The following is a 23030-nucleotide window of genomic DNA, read 5'->3' as shown; positions in this document are numbered from 1 at the left end:
GAAAAATCATATTGTGTACACACACGCACACACACATTTATATAAAAATTGTACACGCACGCGGCGAAGATGAGCCATTCGGTTATTTCTTTGTGGAAAAAAAAAATACGTATTTAATGAATGCGGGTCGTCAGACGTTGTATTGTACACCACGCTGTTTCCCCAAGGCCCGAGGTCCCTTGTAGCGGCTCCGCTCGAGGTTTTGTAATGGATCGTATACGTTGGATTTCTCGCCAACGACCCCCACGGTCATCGCATCGTGCATTATAGAACTTATCTGTCTACAACCTATGTGTGCCTACTCACATTCACCTGTACACTGTGCACCGTATTTATGGAATCGAAAATTAAATACACATGTATCATCTCCGATTAATATATATCCTTTGCAATCAGTGTTGAGCTTATAAAGACAAATATTTAGATTATTATACGCCTATTAAGTCATTATCTCGTATATCTGGTATCTAAGTTATATATAACATCCGATAAACGTATAACGGTAAAACGTTCTTTATCGTTCGATAGCCGATTATGGTGCTCAAATTATCTTTCGATTACATTTGGCAACGTTGGAAAAAAAAATATCGAGCGTTCTCAATCGTGTTACCAAAAATAACATTCTCAATCGTATTTTACCGATACTTAGCAATCCGTTACTATCTCATCTCAGTGGCGTATTTACGGGGGGGGGGGGGGGGGATATGGGGGATAGATCCCCCCCTTGACCTTTTTTTTTTTCCTAGGTAGCTATAAGTTGTCTCATTTTCTCTAATATTCTTAATATGATATTACTTTCAAGCATGTATGTTTTCTGTTTTCTAAATGTTCTAGTCGTGGTAATTTTACCGCTCTGATAGTCTGATATACTAATCGCCACTAATCGTTTATCGTTGGCGGCATGTACGACTATCAGGCAACAAAAACTATACCTATATTATGGTGTACTGTATTTTGTACGTTTCTGCGAATTATTTTTCATGCAAGAGTGTTAATAATAAACCCGATAAGCAATCGGTAAACAAAACAAAATGACCATGAAGACCGTGGATTAACCATAGGGCGGCCGGGCGGGTTTATTTTTAGAAAATTTGTTACTAGTAGATTTATGGCTAATGTATAGCTGTATATATATATATATTTTATCGTATATCGTGATTCGTTAAAAGTAGATATGTACGGTCGTTGGACGTTGACGGATAGCGACGCCGCGCCATTCCGAGTACTGACTTACTGCCGAATTGACTATTGTTCGACTTTATTTTTTGCGTCTTGTAAGTTGTAACTGTGAAGTTTTAAGAAAATATGAGTAATACTCAAAAACAAAAAAAAAACTTTATTTTCTTATTTTAGTACAAATAAAAAAATTTGTTTGGAAAATGATGAGGTAATTATAAAGATTAATTCTTATTTTGCCTTGATTCACACTAACCTCAATAGGTAACAAGTTAGGGGATTTTAAAAATGTATATTATGTACGAATTTATGGGTGTTAGGATGTATTATTATATATTTCATCCCCCCCTAGCAAAATTCCTAAATACGCCACTGTCTCATCTGGATAAATGTTTAAATGGCTGTCCCGGTGATTGCCTTAGATAAAAAACGCACCTATCTTGATACATTTGTATTTACAAATACTCTTGATTATTTTGTAGAAAATAATTATTTAGTCGTTGGTGATAACATTAGGCCGGTTTAATATGAACCACTTTGTGTGTCGCTACGAAAAATAGACAGTACCGCCATTGTTAAAAATATATTGCTTTTAATTAATGTTTACACACGTGTTGCCACGGAATTGTGGTACCACAAACATGTTGGTATGTGTTCGTATGGTTAGTATGTTTATATGGTTCGTATTGCGGTCGGTCCTCACTAGAAATCACGCCACAATGAGAAATACATTAAAATAGTGTATTGATTTCATACGGACCATGCCACAAGTGATTGTAAGTCCTAGTAGAAAGTTCAAAAAATATTACATTCTAGAATAATAGATTGCGAATAATCCAAAATATTCTTCATAGCATAAAAGTAATGTCTGACCGATTTCGGTGATAATTCGTCATTGTCCGTAGTATAACAGTTAGTCAAGTATAATGATTTTATCGCGATGGATGAAAATATACCGTTTGCATAATAATTTGTTTTGAGTCTTACGTGAATTTTGCGAACTCAAGAGAGAAAAATCCGTCAGTATTTGTTTCACCTTTCGAATAGTTTTAGATTAACTAATGGTCATGATTTCCAAAACAACCCCATAATAATATACACTACACATAAAAAATAATATGTACTAATAATAAATTTATGGCCACCTTGTAAATACTAAATTATGACATACGAAGCGAGTCGTGTACAACGGGCCTAACATTCTTAACAATGTTAACCTAGACATTCCAAAAAATAGATATTTATCAAAGTTTTCGACAAAGAGCAAGCAAAAGTAATCGCATTTATAAATAGTGAATTTAACGAGTCATAACCGGATTCCACTGCAAGCACTCGACATCCCTCTAACCGCACAAGATATTAAATATTTGTGGCTCTTGAATATTATTGTCATATTATTATTTTATGTTATTCGATTCTCATCAGTTCTCGTGTGTTTTATATTATTAATTTAAGTTTTTACCTGGTATTTATCTCGTACTTTGTTCCTTAGACAATAATAATTAATAGTTTTTCAGAAGTAAATAATCCAAATAAGGAAAATTAATTGAAACAATATCTTTGAAAACAGATTTATCTATAGTGTCTTACAGACGGATATAAATACTGAAACTATTTCATTGTAAAATAGGTAATATTTATTTAATACGGTTAGTGTCATCGTACCAATAATTAAAATATTAAAAAGATATTTTGACACAGCCAGAATACCGCCATTCTTAGAATCATCTAGTCACTAGGTCCTAGTGTATGTATTAAAAAAAAGACAAAATATTCTTATGACATATTTAAATAAATATAATATTATTCATTTACCCAAATACATGATTACGTTAAATTTAAGCACACACTGAACTTAAATAATACGAGACAGCAACGACCAATCCCATTACTGTCGTCGCTACATAAATAATTATTTAATAAAATATAAAAATAATCGGCATTGTCCCTCTACAGATTCAAGTAGTAGGTAAGGTGAACTTTCAAAAAGTTAGAATTCAATTAATTAAAAATGCACAGTTATGTTTTTTTTATCTTTCAACATTATGTAGATAAGTTTTAATTTAGTTATCTTTTATCTTTTGTTTATATAAATTTTTCTTTATCTAGATAAAATCTTACTTTTCTAATCCTAACAATAATTGCAAAAGCGTTCTGTATACGCGCGTGCGCATAGTACATTATCAGCTATTTTATAAATTATAAATACGCACGCACACGTATTATTTTAGAACAAAATGTTTCGCAAGACCGCCATGAAACTGTAATGTCGAGGAAAAAGCACGGCCAAACGGTATTAACGCGAGTATTATATTTATTCATTTATATTAAAAACGCTACGAACCCAATTATTATGTAAAATTAAATTCCATACTAGGAATTAACGAGTTTAGTTGAAGAAAGTGAAGTTACTTAACGAGCTATGTTTTTGTTAAATAATATTTTATTTACAGTAAGTAATCAGTAATCTATAATTAATGAATTAATCTGAAAGTTACGTCAAGTTATCAATTTGACTAATTTTAATCCCAACAAAAAGACAAAATAGTTTTTACAAATTATTGTTTTTTATTATTATAATTATAGAAGTGTTGAATTCCTATTCTCTATATTCCTATTCTCCCTACCTCTTATGTTTCTATAGAGATCAAAATAATAAACATAATTATAACTAAAAATATAAATAAATATATTTATAAGCATCATGACATTGTTTAGTTGGAAAATTAACTAAGTTACTTTTGTTCTATTTAACTTGTAATATTGCAGTCTAACCAATTTACATTTTTTAGAACAACTCAACTTTACTATATCAAAAAATTAACTCGATTTCATCGACACTGTGAAAATAAAATGAGCATATAACACTAATAATATAATAATAATTAATAATTAAAATAAAAATAAAAAAAACAAAATATGAAATTATGATAATTTAGTCAGTTTCATCAAAATGTATCTAACTTGGCTACGGGTGACTTGTTGAATAATTATAAATGCAAAAAGGGAACGGGAATATATTTCTCAAACAATAGTAATATTATTAATCGTCCATTTATGAGCATGAACAAGTGCGTGGTACTGCACTTTAATGCACGTAGGTATTAACTGATGAAACGTTTACTGATCATTATACTCGTAATTGATGTTTGTATGTTGTGTACCTACGAATACGCACGAGAATGACACGTATCGGCGTACTCCGTAGACATACTGATAGTCTTGACGACTATCGAAGAATTTATGCTGGATTATTAAAAAATAACTTCTATTTTCGTATTTCTGATCTCTCTACTTCGTTTTAAAGTTCCAACTCATACTTCTCGTACAATGTCCCATTTTTCGTCTTGCGTATTACCACCATCTATATCCGGCTTTAATGAGCCTAATACGTAAGACGTTTAATTTTGAATGCCAATTCCGATCCTACTTTTTAATTATCTAATATTAATTTAATAATCTCGGTTTATATTTAATAAGTTTCTGTAATTGTATACTTTTATTTATATACGTTATTATCTCAGTGGTTCTCAGGATTTTTTAATGAGAGGAGGATATGAAAATGTATTAAAAAGTGAGCCATGATGTCTAAGCCTCCATATTTTTTTCATATATATAAACAACATACAATAAATTACAACACATTATATTTTTAATTATAATGTAAAATTTATAAAATCTTATTAATTTTCTTTAATTTATTGATTGATAACAATTACAAAAAAACGAGAAAACATATAATCACTGGTATCATGTTTCAGTGGCATCACAAGGCTAATTTATTATTTATATAAATATTTGTTCTCATAAAACAAGAACAACGATAAAGATATTAATCTGTTATCGAAGTCTGTAATATGTATACCAATCATGTCGAAAAAATTATAACGAGTCAAAAATATATTTATTTATTTGATTATTATTCAATATTAGTTGAACATGAAATAAAATTCATTAAAAAAAAAAATCAGCCCTCATATCCTTCCTCCCACGAGAACGCTCAAGATTATTTTGTATTATTTGTTGTGTTCAAACAGATCTCAGCCCCGTATAAATAAACACAAAAAAGCGATATTATAATGATGTATTCATGGTGGTATTGTAACATAATAATTAATGGATTTGACGTTTCGAAAGAAAAGAGAAGAAAACCACTATTTCTCCTCCACCACATATCCAGTAAAATATGGTTGAAATTATGAAACATGGGCACGAAAAAGTTTCCGACCGGGTTGGATGCGAGTAGCCGAAAACCGTAGGCACTAAAGTCGTCGTACAACTCTGCACTACGCTGTAGTCATTTAATCCACGCTCATAAACCGTCTGGGAAATTTCCACAAACTTTGGCTTTCAAATGACCCACATAAGTCTTCGGGAAAGTCTCCATTATAATTGCCAGTTACCCACTGAAACTTACATAATTTTGTTAATCCTCGATGTAACAATTACTATCATATTCTTGTATATATACCACCGAAACACGTCGTCATCGTCGTCCAAAATACTTTTTGACATAATCACCGTCGTGATCGGCTATGGAGGCCGAAGTAAAAATTTGCTTGTACAAAAATATTTGAACAATTAAAGTTTTTTTTCTCAAATTAAGTTCCCATAAAATGTTAATTTTTTCAACGCATACCTATTGTATTGCACAAAAAATGCTTGATTTATTTAACAAACTTTGGGCAATTTCAACATTTAAAATTTAAAATTTGCACTAAAAACACTTCCTCGAGACCCAAAATTTATGTATCTTGCAACTAATCATAATATTATGGGTGCATTATAATGCTGTAGGTATACGAGGTGTACGAGTATCGTAAATGTGTACAACATGTATACAATAGATATAACCTACACATTGTGTGGGCTAAGTAGTATATAATGTAAGTAACATGTATTTCTATAAAATTAAATTCAGAACACGATTTAGTTGTACAAACGAATTTTGGTGCACAAGGTAACGTAAATGCAAAAATTATGTTTATCAAATTTTTTATGCAAGTTGTTGCACTATTTGGCAGATACTTGTTGTATGGGATATCACGACTAATCTAAAAATTATAAAAATAAAAATATAATGATGTGTACATCTGGAAAGACATGGTCTCGAAAGCGATCGCTATTCAAGGGGAGAGGGATGGAGCCCTGATAATTTTTTACACACTCCACTTTAATATTCAATTACTTTGTATATTGTTTAGTCTTGACAAATAATTATAAAATAAAATTCTATCATCATTATTTTTCTTCATGATTCAAATTGATAAACATTTCAAATTTATAAAATGTCATCTAATTTTCTAATTATCAATGTTTATGTAGGAGTTGTTTACAATTTTTAAAGAGCTAAGTTTCTAAAACTTTATGTCAAGCAATAAATTATATTGTGTTATTATTTTTGAACACTGATCTCCGATTAAAATATAATTTAATTATACATAAATAATACAACGTTCTATGCAATAAATTTATACTATTTTATTAATCATGGTATCTGTGAAATAAATGAATTTCACTATCGTAATATATATGATTTTACTATACCTAACTGTTATTATTGTTTTTATGGTGAAAATTTAAGATTAAATTAATCAAATAGCATTTTCTAGGTCATCATTATGTAGTTTACGAATGGTTTTTAACAGTTCATTTCATACTCTTCCGAAGCCATAATATGCCCAAACGTCTTTTTCTTAAAGAATATATAGTGTGCCCTAACGTGATAATTTATTTGTTAATAATATCTTGGGTCATGTACTGTTCCACAAAAGCATTGTAAACGTCAACATATTTATATTTTGTAAAAATAACGTTTTTAGAACAATTTATGGTTTTTATCATTTTTAGAAGAGTCCTTTCATTTTCCAAATAAAAAAACAGCAGTCCGATTAAGGTCCGATGACAAATTCAATATATCAAACCGTAATCACTTGTATTGCCCAAACCATTGACATTATTTATGATTGATAATTCTGTTTGCATTTTTCATCCCTTTGGCATACCTAGTGTACAGTGATATTGTTTTTATTTCCTCAAACTTTTGCGTATACACATTTTACAATATTTACGACCGTCTCGTGGTGAAAAAAATTGAAGTATTTAATATTACATAATATATCATTCAAGTATTGAATTTTTGTGACGTGCACCTCTGTGTTACATCAATAACAACCGACCTAATGATAATATTATTAATTTAAATGCGATTATGAATAAGTTTGAGGTGCATATATTTCTGAGAAACGAAATGCGCGTTAAGGTTTTGCGGGTACATTTCAATCAATATACTCAAAAACGTCTCCTTGTCGCGGTATAGTAATATTATATAAATTATTGTTATTTTTTTTAAAGTTCGATCGACGTTAATTTACCAACTTTTCTTTTGAAACACATAAAAAATTGTAGAAGCTGAATATTTGGACTTTTCAATGCTAAGACGAACAAACCATACAAATCTAACAACACGTGGCTCGTAAAACCATTATAACACTCGTTGTAATATTATAATAGAGGTCAAGGATTTATGTTTTAAGAAAAAAAATCCCTTGTAACGTTGTAATTTTTAATCAACTATATCGAAGATGATGTACTATTATTACATCACTACAGTAAAGACAACACACGTTTTCTTCAAAACTGTTTAGTACGATAATTATATTATTATGTATATCAACACGTGAAAATACACTTATATCAATATAATGTAAAATGACACGTATATCGTAAGCTAAACATGATTATGTGAAATTTACAGTGGTATATTTTTATAGTTATTGCTTTCAAACTTTTTCCGTACGATATTTCTGTACCTACTGTATACGATTCGACTTTTCATATTCTACGTTTTATTTCTGAACACGATACAAAATGATACAGCGCACAAAAATGACGAGAGTAATATTTAATATAAGTAAAACGTATTCATGTATTACTATGTCGATGCACGACAATTTTTATTTTTTAATGAACTGTATAGTGAGGTTTCGGATACCAATATTTATCAACGTGTATATTTATTTATGTATATATTTTATTTTAATGCTACGAAAAAAATACCGTTTTATTATTATTCAAATTATTGAACGAAATGGATTTAATATATTGCTGGGGACAACAGAGAATATATAAGTTGTACTATCTTACTAGCCTTATAATTTATTGAACATTATTGACGGCATATGCTGAACATTGAACGCATTTAAAACCAAATCAAAAATGTACGATTAAATGTCTGTAAATATAAACCGTTCCCTATCAACGTTTCCCGTTGATGGTTCGATTGAATGTAAGTAAAAAGAAGTTCTTAACGTTAGGTAAATAATTTTTAGTTTTAACGAAGCTGGTTAAACTAAACATTAATTGTTCAAATTGGTATTTTTTCCTATTACATTATACATGATAATTAATTAATTATGTAAAATATCGTAGTTGGTCTGCGATTATAAACAAAAATAATATGTTTGCCATGTTGAAATACAGTCCATTATCTTATTCAAAAAAATATTGGTGAAATTGATACTTGGAGGAAAAAATGGAAAGTGATTTTTGTTGTGCGAAGGAAAATGAAATGTATACTTTTAAAGAAAACAGACAGCGGAGGAAAACCGTATCAAGTTTTTGAATGGAAACAGTACCGCCCTATTATAAATATATAGACCTTTACCAGACAAATCCATCAAAAGATTATCATACGTAATTATACCCGTGAAAATGTAGGATTGATATAAAACATCGTGGAAATGAGTATGGTAACAGTATAATAATAAGAGCGAATGATTTTATTTTTTCACGATTTGCGCCACCACCTCCACCACCACCAACAACAATAACAACAAAAACATCACAAGGGACATGATAACGGTGATTTACTTTTCACAGTTAAACTTACACGTTGCTACAAAGACTTAGGAAAAAAAAAATAATAATCATTTGATATTAGTACCAGTTTTTGCACTTTCAAAGCGATTCTATTTTCTATTGTATATAGGTACATACAGGTTTTCAAGAGAGAGCATGTGTGTGTGTGACTAGATAGTATTTTGTATACCTTTTTATAAAAATAATATACTGATGCACATTGTTAGAAGTGTATTATGAAACTATTGTTTTGATTCGCCGCGTTGCGTTCTTTTTACCACAACTATTTGTGCTTGGATAAAAAAACACGATGATGACGCAGTGTATGATTTTCCACAAAATAACTGAAACACACTACCCAAACAAAAGTGATTAAAATTATGTACCTACTCGAAAGATCATAGATAGCAATACAATCGATAACGCAAACAAAATAGAGTCTTCTAAAAATTAGAACAAGTATGTAAAGTTCGAATTAAATGTATAAATGTATATACTAGGTACGTGTTGGCACGGCAAGTGCTCTACAGTAATATAAGGGCCTGGCTTGTTCATTAGGTAGTACTATAATAAACAATTAACAAATAATAACAATAGTAGACTGTATAATAAAACTTTATATAAAAACAATAATAAAATATGAATACGTGATCATGTAAATAATACTACGCTAGCCCTGCAGTGGCACAACTAAAATCGACTAAAATATTGGCCCGTCGGCCACTAATAATAATTATAATGGATGGTGCACCACTTACCTTGCACAGTTACGATGCGTTGAAATGTCGGAATCCGTAATTAACAATAATAATTAATACAATAAAAAACAACAAGCGATTCCGCACACCACAGATGCACACCGCTAACTGCACCACGAAGAACTCGCACACAATACCGTTGCAGTCGGACAGCACATTACGTTATTTGCGAAACAACGCAGTCTCCGGTAACGATGAACACGTAACAAATGGAAAACAAAATTATGATTCGGCAAGTAAATGCGTTATAATTACCGACGACCGATTCACAATACTACAAGAAAAACCGTGGTATAAACAAAATGGCTCTCGAATAACACTCGAAACATTCATATACACAACGACTATATATACACTAACGACGGACAAACAGACGGAGAGCGATGATGCCATCGCCTAACCAACGGTTTTCACCACGAAATCTATGGCTGTCGGACACCATTACCACGGTTAAATCCCTCAGTACCACCACACTAAAAACACGAGAGCTTGCGAAACCTTGTGGCATTGCGAACACGACTTGGAAATTACACGAAAACGTAACCGGAAATATATGAAAACGTGGAAATAACGAACACTTTCATGCGACGATGATAACGATGTAACTACGAATCCGACCGGCCGAACACGAAGGTTATTATGTCCACCGCCGACGATGGCTGTGGATAAGCAACGTACCGCTACGCATCGCACAAAAATGATATAAGATGAACAAAAAAAAAATAAAAACTTTGGCGCGAATTAAAGAAAGAATACCACTACCAATAATACGGTTACTGTCCGTGGAGCATATTACCAATGGGCGTCTTCCCCGGTTTAAAGATTCGTGGTACTAACTGTAAGATGAATATTATGATACCGCAAACACTATGTATGAACATTATTTGTGTATATTGATTGTCTCTATTTTTTTTTCTTTTCTGTCAAAAATAAAAAATGAAACTTTACACCATTCTTATTGTGCGTAATACATTTTGTAAACCGAAGAGAAACATCTTTTGCGAAACGGTCCATTATTGAGGTTTTGAGTATTGAAAAAAACATCGATTTAGGTAAGTGAAGTGTACGTTTTTACATATAATTACTATGTCATTCGTAACTGCGTCTATTAAACGGTCATGGGCGTTTTTGTCAATGCGCGCGATTAGTACGAATAGTTCAGTTAAATTTACACTCGCAGATAAGTTCATTTCCGTATAAAATCAGCCCCACCAAGTTAACTCGGAACCAACGTCTATGTTTAATGAATTAATTGTAAAACAATTTGTTAGTTAAATTTATAATTGTTAAGAATTATTCGGCAAAAAATTATAAACGATTCACTATAATTTTGTTTGCAAATTATAAAAAGTCGAGTTAGCAATTATTTGTATTACCTATGCAAAATATTGATGTTGGATCCAAGTAAATCGGTAAACTTGGTGAGACTAAATTCTTATGCGTTACAAAGTCTCTCGTAGAAAACGATTAATTTTATTTCAAATATCAATTGATTCAATATACATTTAAAACATTAAGTTTAATAATCTAAAATAATATCAATGATATGGGTTGTACAAGGAAAAAAAATAAATTATGGAGTTGAGACGGACCATACTCCCGTAATAAATATATAACACCTATACCTCATATGATTTATCAATCGAAATCAGCACGGACAGTCTTGTTATAATTTTATCGAGCACTATTCACCACAAGTCACAATTGTTATTTTAGTTCAATAATCTCCAAATATCAACACTGATCAACCAACTGCGAATAATATTATTTTACTTATTTATTCAGCTAATATGCGGTTTAAATATGCGTTTCTTAACAATGATAATATGCGAGATGGTACACAAACCCAACGCACCATTCAAAATCATAATAATTTACTGATATTGAACCATGCGACGATCAGTCGACTAACTTTGTAATTATCTACTCGACGAATTGAAAAATCACCTAGTGCAATCTAAAACGGAAAATGGTTTTTCTCTTTTTCTTTTTTTTTTAAGTATGGCCTTAACAAGTATGTGTAATCAGTCAGGTCACGTTTGATGGTTAGGGGTAAATCATTGTAGTGGAAAACGAAACAAAGCGCACTAAAATTTTCAAATTACAAACACAAAAAAGCAAAAACAATGCAGATACTCATTATGTTTTACGAACTCGATTTACTTTCCTGATCTAGAGTACAAAACCCTATTATTAATAACCATTCTTATAATATTGTTGTTGTATTTATTTTTTATTCAAATGCACGGTCAAACGTCATTTGTAATACGTTTCTATCGAATAATATAATTGAGATTTTGCCAAAAACTTGAGTGGTCTTGTTACATAATATTATGCTTATACATATTTTTCTTTGCTGGTTTTGCGACTCACTCAAAGTCTACTAGAAAATTAAATGACCCGTTTAAAGTACAATCTGTAGTAAATTTCTAATCTTTAAGATACACAACGGCAAGTGACTTTTGGAAAAGTTTTACTACCCCAAAAAGTATTTTCCAAACGGCAAAAAGACGTCATCATAAAGACAATGGTTTCCTTGCTTAGCTCTGCAGATCTTAATAAAGCATATACTGTTTAAATAGTTGAAAGTGCGAACAATTCAGACATGACTCACGATAACTACACAAGACTTAAAATTGTAACTAATGTTTTCGCATTTTTTGTAAAAACAATTAAGCCGTCAAATGAAAGCAAGATAAAAAAAAAATAAATAATAACTATTTATATTAATATGTGCATACTTATTAAGTAAATTAAGTAAATTAAGTAAATTTAATTTCACTTAAACAGTTATCTTTTACCATAAAAGTTTAATCGGTAAAAGGGCAAAAGTATCAGAAATTTAACTAAATCAAATAAACAAACAACTGGTATAAAAAAAAACTTATATTTATAACTATACCACACTTATAGCAAGTATCAGGTGAACCATTTGAAACACATAATCAGAATACATTTTCACATTCCCGATTAGCCATATATAAAAAAATGAGAAAAATATACGAGTATTAATAGTTGGTATTAGTGGGGGAAAATGCGTCTAAACCAAATATTCCATGAATTACTTACTAACTATTAAGTACTAATAATATATAAATAAATAGTTTACATATAGAAATAAATAAATAAGAGCTTAGCCTGGAGTACTATTATGTTTATTATTACTATTATAATTAATTTATTAATTTATTGAGTATTATCATTCATTATAAAGTATTAATTATAGTATTTATAATAAATGGTATTATGTTATTTATTGTTTTTTTTTTTTAAATCGTATAATAATATCGCATATCACAATAATCGGTTATAGCAATATAACGAAAAATTATACGGTTTGAATAGGTATTACAAACGACAGGTTCAAAATACACGTGCTCATACTAAAAATCGTAAGGATTTTTATGACAAACGTTTAGAACGTCTTTTAGATTTGAAAATTAAGCAAGATTTCATTTTAAAATGTAATTAGTTGACTATATGAAATTTTCCAATGATAAAATACCCGTCAAAGTAAGCGGAAGAAATTAACACAAATTACTTTTATGATACTTAATAATTGAGTGGACCGATAAATTTAGTATAAGGGTACGCTTTCGAACGTTTTTTCCAATTTCGTTATAATTGGTATTTTAAATGTTTATAATAATAATCGTGCAAATACAAACTAAATTAAAACTAAATCTGTATAATATTTTTCGTGTTTATCAACTCGAGCATTGTTTGATCTAAATCTGTTTAGTAATATTTTATTTGACTAAGGCAATCAATGTATTAAAATAATAAATACATGTGTAATATAATGTTACAGATAATTAATTGACAAAACGATTATAAAATTAATTTCATAACACAACTGCAATTGTAATTTGGTATAGACATAGCTTCCATTCTATTATGTTTCGTTAATAGATCTAGTTTAGAAGACTATTATTTTATTGTATTGTATGAATATAATATTGTCACTGAATACATTGTAAATATATTTTTTGTTTATTGTTAAATATACAAACATTTTTTTGTAAAATACCCACTATGTACCATACTCGATCTCGAAACTTATAAATCTGTTGTAGGTCCCAAAGTGGCACGTAATATGATTCGTGAAAATTTAACTTTAAAATTATGTAGCATATATCTTATAAATTAAAAACCAGGTTTATTTTGTACTTGATAGTCTAATAGTGAATACAGTCGACAACGTTTCAAAGCATTTATTTGTCCTTAAAATCGAATTAGTTTTTATTTTTTATTTTCCTAGTTATAAATTATTTTTATCTTCTTTTCAACTCACAATCACTGGTTTTGTTGTTTATACTTATCTTTTAGTCATCATGTTAAACAATGGATGTCAGCACTTCTATACACTCATTATCGTACAACGAAAAATCCATAACAAATTTAACAACATACGCTACTATGTCAATGTTCTTTGATCATGTAATTTCCGAAAAATCTTGTTACGTCGTTAGTTTTCAAGTAGATTACTGTTTCTATTCATTATTATTATTTCTAACTGAACACTGATTCTGAAAATCATAATATCGAAATAGTAAGATTATTTGTCGAGTGGATCGATTTGAAGTCGATAAAATCAGATAATGTTTGCAATCATCGTCGAGGCGATCAACAAGTTGTGGGGACTTTATATACATTGAACTCTAACAATGATCGATCAAGTCGTCGTGCTTGTAATAATAATAATACTACTAATAATAATAATAATAATTTACTGTTTAGTTTGTAAATTTTGTAAATAGGTAAACGGTGTACGGCCACAACGGCGTAGACGATTATTGCACGGATGGCGTTAGTGTACACAGTCGTTGTGTCTTTACAGTTTCGCGTTTCATTCACTCGCGGGAGTAGTATATTGTTTTCTTTTTCCGGTCCAACCATTGTTCCCGAACGTTTTCCCTTCTGCTTTCCTAATTGACATGGGTCACACTTCTTTTTGTCGCTCCCTCCTGCCCCCGAACTCCTACTACACTGCTCCTGCAGCAATGTACACACACACACACACACACACACACACACACGTTCGTGCAATATATTTTTGTTTGAAAATAAGTATAAATGCGTTTTCCCCTCAGTCCTGTGGGAACGACTGCGCTGTGGGTAGACCTGCAGCACGGGCGAGGATAAAAGCTCTTTCAGTTATGTTTTCTCACCCTCGTACCGTTCCCACACGATTTGTCTCGGGTGTTTTTCTTTCCTTTTCCCCGCCCGTTCCATTCCTATTTTCCTTTCTACAACCCCTTCTCAAATCAACCCCCGAATCGGTAGTGCACGCGATCGCAAAATGAGCATCAATCTTGTTATGTGTTCGCCTTCTCCTGCATTCGATACGAAAACCTTCCCCGACGACGCCGACGCATGGACGAATGTTAATCGTACTATTACGCACGGTATTTAATCTATTGCAACCACGTGTGTTCTGTGCGCTTTATCGTTTTAATACGAAACTTCTGGTTTTTAAGACTTGTTGATACTTGTTAATGTCGGAAGACAGTCAATGAATAAGTTTTCAAAGAAAGCCATTGATAAAAATAAAAGAAAACTCGAAAATATGTCAAGTTGCGTTTTGCTAAAATGTAATCTCTAATACTACACTCTGCGATTTATTTCGGTACTCCAGCTTCGGTTCCGCTTATGTTTACGAATCAATCATGTGGGTAAAAGTCAAATCGTACTTTTACAATGAAAGCAATTTGATACACTTCATCGGGCACTTTATGCAGAGTCAAGTGCTGATCATGTCTTATAGTGATTTTTGTTTTTAATTTTTGTATAAAATAATAAAAAATTAAATTGAAATCAAAAATTATTAAATGGTCAATACTAGTAAATTAATATATAAACAATAGTACGACGAGAAACTACATAAAAGGTTGGGGAATGTCCATAGTCACCAATTCAATTAAAACAGTTGTACATAACAGTCAATATTATCACAGTTTAAAATGTTTTAAATTAAGCCTAAGCCCCTCTGAATTATTTATAGTTCCTAAAAAAAAAAAACGAATTATTATACTTATAATCAAGACCATACTTTTGCAAGAATTTGTCTAAAATATAAACTTATATGATTTTACTGTATTATATCTATTCTCTAATTTTTTTTTTCAATTTATTTCTCTTCCAAACATTTTGTTGGAATGCAACAATCAATAATTAACTTTGCATAATACGAGTCAGTTACATAATTTCTACAAAACATCACAAATGAAAATGGTATTACGATGGTACTTGATATATTTATCGTGTTATAAACTTTGAAATAGCACTCTTAAAAAGTTATAATATTCATTTCTTTTCCACATAGTATCGCATACCCGTATTAAGTGAAATGTTTCTGAACAGATTTCTGAAGCGATTCGATTTATTACATTAATCACATACACCGGATGGATATTAACCTAACAGAATTTTGAATTCGTCATGTGAAACGCATTATAATATTGTTTCGTTACCCTCCCCCGGTATATATGGGAACGTTTTTAATATTTTGTTTTCCATTGTTTCCATATTCTCAAATGTTTTGATTCGTTTATAAAGTTATTAGAATAGTGAACACATCTTTAACCGGACTACACAATTTTTGTCAGAAAGACGAATACTATTATCATCAAGAAAATCCATTAACTCTTTTCTCGTTCATTACAAGTTTTAGGATTAATATTCTAATAGTTAATTTTTTAGATACGTTATCCTGCAGCTGGTGATATAAATGTATTCCCGAAAAGACTTGATATGTATAAAACACGTTGAAAATGTATAATCTAATAAATAGGTGTATACTTGCAATTATTACACCTACCGAACGGCTTACAATAAATGTAATATATGTAACAGGGCTACACGACACTATGAAAATATAGTTCTTTCGCTAAAAGTGAACTTTTTATGATACTAAAAAAAGTTTAAGCCCGAATTTTCGAACAATAGGTAAGATTTCAAATCATAACAGCCCTTTTACATTCTTTAAACCATCCCGAAAATGTCTGCTAAATCCTGCCGGTTTCGGCGTATCACTTGCAGTAATTTTAAGTTACAGGCCGTATACCATTTTTTGTTTTTTTGACTAGATAAAACGCATAGATAATTATTATACTAATCCATAACAACTAAAATAAAATTATACATGGATAAGGAAACATTTAAATTAATGTTTTGATTACATTTCGGAGACAGAACGAGATTCATTTATAGTAAGCGGTAATATTTCTCTAAATCAAGTTTTCTACTAATCATTCAAAAGAAATATTTTTAAATATGTTATTAGAATTCGTTTAAAATCGATTTCGAAGTAATCTAATAGTGATATTATTATATTTCGTTTGAAATTTTGAATCGCATACAGCATCAACATAATAGTATTTTGTCCACGTGGTGTGTGATTTCGTTTACCAACTGATTGGTATTTATTTTATACAGTTTTTATTTTAATTTCAAAGATCATTTTTTTTCAGTTGCATTGTGGGATTTAAGTAATAAAAATCACTCACAATTTAATTTAATTAAAATAGACACTATATTATATAAATATGTATGTACAAATATCGATACGCGTTACAATTGCGGAGGAATTGCCGAATATATCGCGGAGTGTAATTCACGGTGTGTCGAGAATTGTACTCACGGACGGACTGATTGAATAAGCGTCCGACCAGCCGGTATATATATATCAGCGTCGATTGTCTAGAACATTCTCGAAATTACCTTAACGAGATAATCATTGCATATTCTAGAACATGGGATTTCCCTTATCCACTGACAATATTGAAAACAACTTGCACGATTCGCGGTGCGTTGTTTACGTCACCACAGCATCAATTCGTTATGAATATTCGGCCTACGCGACATTATCCTAATAAATTCTTAACAGTTAATAATCGATCGATATTTCGTTAAAAATTACAGTAAAATTTATGTTCGTTATTATTAACACGAACTACATCGGTTTAAAATATATCCCATTTCATATATCACAAGATCATTAGGCCCAGGCACGTTTTTTAAAATAATTATTTTACTACCTTCACCCACCCTCCACCCACCACCAAACCGCATTCATGTAACGCAACAGCGGTTTCCCGCGTATTCTCACCGCTTTGGATGTTGACTGCATGAAATTATTTACGCAGTACGCTCACCGTCAGTGACTTCAACATCCGCCCGAACCCTGTTATATGTCACGCCTCGAACACCCTTCACGACTCCAGTAGCTCGTAAAGATATATATAATCTATAAATCGGTCATAAATGTTCGTTGGTCACCTCGATCTAGGGCCGAAAATCGTTTATAAGCAGCTTTTTGACCGGACCAATTTCGTATTTGATTTTTCCCGTTAGGACAATAGATATAACTTTTCCTAGACTTCGAATGTGCGGCTACAAAATGGATTGAATTACTATTATACGTTCAGGAACCGGAATAGTATGGTACCACAAATTTTTGTATTGTTCAGTTTTCATCGAAAGTCCTTACCGTTCATGTTTTAAGATTATTCTCGAGGGTCAAAAAATTATAGTCAGATCAAAACTTTACTTACCAAATACTTAATTTACAGAATCAAATCTTTACCGAACTAAATGACGCGTCCGAACCGTTGGTTAATGTTTTAATACTGAAAACTCAGTTTTGGACTAATAATGTAATCAGTCGTAGTTTTAATAGTGTTTTGATAATCGAGGTAAATGTTAAAGAGTGAAAATTCCCGATCATTCAAACGGATACGCACTAATAATGTAGTAATATTGATCTCGAAGCATGTCGGCTAATAAATCATGTGTCTACATAGGACCCACGAGACCGATACATATAATAAAGTGGAACCTCAATAATTCGAACTTCTATAAGAAGACTTTTTGATATCTTGAAGAAATGTATCGACCCTTGCATTTCGATAAAAAGTGTATGGCCTACATTTTCTCGATAACTCGGATTTTTTTCTAATTCAAAATCATTTGTGTCTACTCGTAACACAAATTATCAAAATATTCTAATGAAAATGACTGAAATAATATCATATATTGAAATAGTAAGAAGAGAATATTGGATACTGCGATAACGATTTGGAATCACATTTCATCGGTCTAGGACATCTCGGCGTGGCCATTTCGGCGTGGCCGTCTCGGCGTAAACCATTTTGGCGTGAACCCATTTCAGCGTATATTCAATTCTTTTAGACTTATATTTTTTAATTTTATTTTTATTATAAACGTGCTGTATTTCGATATAGTGTATGATTCTAAACACGGTATATAAATCATCCTAAACTAGTTTTACTCATTTTGCAACAGGATTTTAAAAAAAACAAAGATTTTATTGTCTGATATATTTAATATCGTTTTTATGCGTTTGGTACAACAATTCAATTTCTACTTATGGTAAGTTTTCAAAAGAGGACTAATCTGGTTATTGCACTGACCTCTTTGATTGAAAATCATTAGGAAGTACTCCGCACTAAGTGAATAAAATAAAAACTATAAAGAAACGTGATATTTTTACTCACGATGGTTATATGTATGTTTTTGATGCATATAACCACGATAAAACCAAGAAATTTTGGAGATTTCGAGATAAATATTCGTGTAAATCAAGAATTCACACATCCGTTGAAACTTCTGTGGTGAGTACTTATTTATTTATACTTTGAAAGAAAAATGTAATATATTGTATTAGTATGCTTAATTTTAAAAATTTTACAGATCATAAAAACTATTAATATCCACACTCACGACTCAGAAGCAGCATTAATCGAATCGAATATTGCAATTACAGAAATTAAAAATCTAGCAAGAACTACATTAGAAACAACATCAAGCATCATAAAGTAGCATTTCACAAGCAGAAAAGGTATATATATATATTATAAGCAAGGGTTTGCACCCGAATAATTTTTTCGGGTTTCGGGTTTTGGGTGTTGAATATATTCGGGTGTTCAAACACCGCAATACAACATTTAAACAAATGTTTAGGTGTTAATAACTGTTATTATTCGGGTTAATATTGGTTAATACGGGTGTTAAGTAGTCAAGGAAAAATATTATTTTTCATTGGTGGGTGTGGTGAGCCCCCCTTCACTAATGAAATATTTATACTTTTTGTTACCTGTCTATGTAATAAAATATCAATTTCTTATACAACTTTGCAACAGTTTTTAAGACCAAACTATCATTATGTTATTTTCAAGCAGTAGTGTAACTACGATTTATTTTCAGGGAAGAAGGGGTTATTTTATATGTGTATAAAGCTTATAAATTATAATATCTATTAAGTTTAAAAATACTAACACTATATCCTACTCTTAGTTAATGCGGACATATCGCATGCGACAAAAAACAAACTATTTTGTATTCTGTGTTTGTGTTTGTGGCATAGGCCGAAATCGGCGGGGGGCTTGAGGGGACTAAGTCCCTCAAAAATATAAAGTGAAGGACCTTCACTGAAGGTCTTAGCCCCCCTAGCCCTAAAAATTGTCAAGTGACTAAAAATACAATAATTATTATAATTGTAAAATGCATTTTTAATAACTGAATTAAAAAATATATTCTGTGATAAAAATTAAATCGAATTTGTAAGATTTTACAAACTTCTTGTCATAACTTGGAACGATCGTAATTAATGTAATATTAATAATATGTTATAATACCCGTATAGGTTGTTTAATTTAATTAATTTATAATATCTATTTAGAAAATCTACTGCAAAAATGTTTAAGATAAGGCACTTAATTGTTTTTTTGTTTAAATTGTTGATTAAAAATGTCAAACTGTCAAACTTCGTAAATTGCCTAGTTGAAATAAATAATTGTGCACAGTAGTATTTATAGGTATAATAAGCAAATAGTGCTCAGCCCTCCCCCACAAATTTCACCAAATTTCCGCTTATAGTTTGTGATGCGTGCATAGTGTGCACTGCATACACTAAAAACGCACGCGTAATACTAAAATAATTATAATTTATACTTATGAGTGTTACGATGAAATTATTACACCAACAAAAATTGACAATTCACGACATAGACATGTATTATACACACCATACACTGAACAAATACGAATAACGCGAATAACAATTTAAGTAATCAAACGCGAGACATCAGTTCTATTACAGACTTACAGTATTGCAATAAACAACGACTCGGTGATTTGTAGAAGACCTATTACCTATTAAATTATAATAATACGACGTATCCGCTTGGGATAATTTTAAAAATAGTATCCCAGTTGTTTACACTTGAACAATCAACATACGACACCACTCATGCAGAACTGTCAATATGATGTACTGCTATTGTCTTTATTTAGATAAATTTAGATTAATTAACAATTTTGTATATCGTTTGTGAAATTATTCCTGTGAATAATAATTTTACTATTAAACAACTAATGACAAAATTGAAATAACCACAAAAATACATACAAAATGATATATCACATAAAGATTGTAAAATAAAAAAATATTCGGGTTTTGGTTAATTCGGGTATTTAAAAAAAAAAAATCATTAGGGTTATATGGGTTTTGGATGTTTGATTTTTTAAGGGTTTTTAGGGGTGTTATGTGTTAGTTTTTAACGGGTTCGGGTTAATTCGGGTGCAAAGCCCTGATTATAAGCAAATCGGCTTTTTTTTAATTTTATCAAACATTCAAAATATATTTTTATTTAATTAGGGAGCATTAACAGCAGATGGATCTCTTAAAAAACAAATAAGAAGTATAAGGTGTAAAATGCAAATTGTACCAGATGCACCAAAAAACCTAAAAACACTTGTAATACTGGAAAGTTTTCAATTGTACTCCCCTTTAGAAGGTACCAATGAACAATGTTTGTTACATGATAGCGGACTAAGTCCAGATAGAATTTTAATTTTTGGCCGGAGCTTAAACATTTCGCATCAATCGGATATGTGGTACGCTGATGGTACTTTTAAAATTGCTCCACCACTTTTTTCTCAAGTATACATTTTACTAGCAAAATATCTTGACGACGTACACCTATTATTATACGCACTTCTACCAGATAAAAGAAGCCAAACATATGAACGCTTATTTTGAATAATTATAAATATGAAACCCAATTTAAAACCTGTATCGATAGTATGTGATTTTGAACAGACTGCCATTAATGCTTTTAAAAATTAATTTCCCGGTGTTAAAATTAACGGCTGTCTTTTTTATTTATTTCAAAATTTTAGAGTACAAATGTGCGAATTAGATTTGATTTCTGGATATAAAATCGATACAGATTTTTCAGTTGCAGTAAAAATGGTTTTAGCGTTAGTGTTTATTAAAATAGAAGATCTGAGCAATGCAATTGATTTACTAACCACCGAAATACCCGACGAAGTTATATCTCTTTTAGATTGGTTTGAAGAATATTACATCAGAATGATAATAAGAAACAGGCGTCGATCCGCCCGTTTTCCTCCTGAGCTTTGAAACGTATATGAGCGTGTACTTAATGATGAAGACAGAATTAACAACTAAGCCGAGGCAGCCAATCGACGACTTAATTTGCAAATGTGTGTGAAGCATCCAACCTTATGGACATTAATTTCTTGTTTGAGAAAAGTACAATTTGTACGTGATACATTTTATAATCAATTAGAAACTGGAAGAAGTTCCCCACGGGAAAAAAAGAAGTATATCAATGTAGATAAAAAAATAAAAAAACTTGTAAATAATTATAATAATCGTGACATCAGTAGTTTTTTAAGAGGGATAGCCCATAATATTAGTTGTCATTAGTTTATTTTAATTGTATTTATATTAGGATAGATATATAGAGGGATAATCATTATTATTGTCGGTCGATGCCGTATCACATAATATAATTTACACAAACATCATTTATGTAGCATGTTTAGAATCATATACTATACCGGTATACAGCATGTTTATAATAAAAATCAAATTAAAGAATATTAGTCTAAAAGAATTGAATGCACGCCGAAATGGGTTCATGCCAAAATGGTTTACGTCGGGACGGCCACGCTGAAATGGCCACTCCGAGATGTCCTGGCCTGACATTTCACATGTTATATTCGAGAACAACCAGAAATTGTTCTGTACTCAACGTAATTGAAAACTTTACAGATAAATCTTCATTCGAAAATAATAAAAAAAGTTTAAAAAACCGATTTCTTCTAAGAATAGGGCAGTATAATGTTTATTTTTTATTTACAGCTGCATAAGTGAGTCTCGTGACGTACGACTGACGCGGTAAG

At 30.8% G+C, this 23030-nt stretch overlaps 1 pseudogene; it reads left to right on the top strand.

Moving 5' to 3' along the window:
• Positions 1-22005: 22005 nt before the first annotated feature.
• Positions 22006-22551, top strand: LOC112692317 (annotated as a pseudogene).
• The last annotated feature ends 479 nt before the right edge of the window (positions 22552-23030 follow it).

The sequence above is a fragment of the Sipha flava genome, unplaced genomic scaffold (assembly GCF_003268045.1).
Source record: "Sipha flava isolate LNK unplaced genomic scaffold, YSA_version1 73_pilon_pilon, whole genome shotgun sequence".
NCBI classification, from domain to species: domain Eukaryota; kingdom Metazoa; phylum Arthropoda; class Insecta; order Hemiptera; family Aphididae; genus Sipha; species Sipha flava.
The sequence above is the reverse complement of the archived record's forward strand: the minus strand, read 5'-3'. Positions and strand labels throughout refer to the sequence as shown.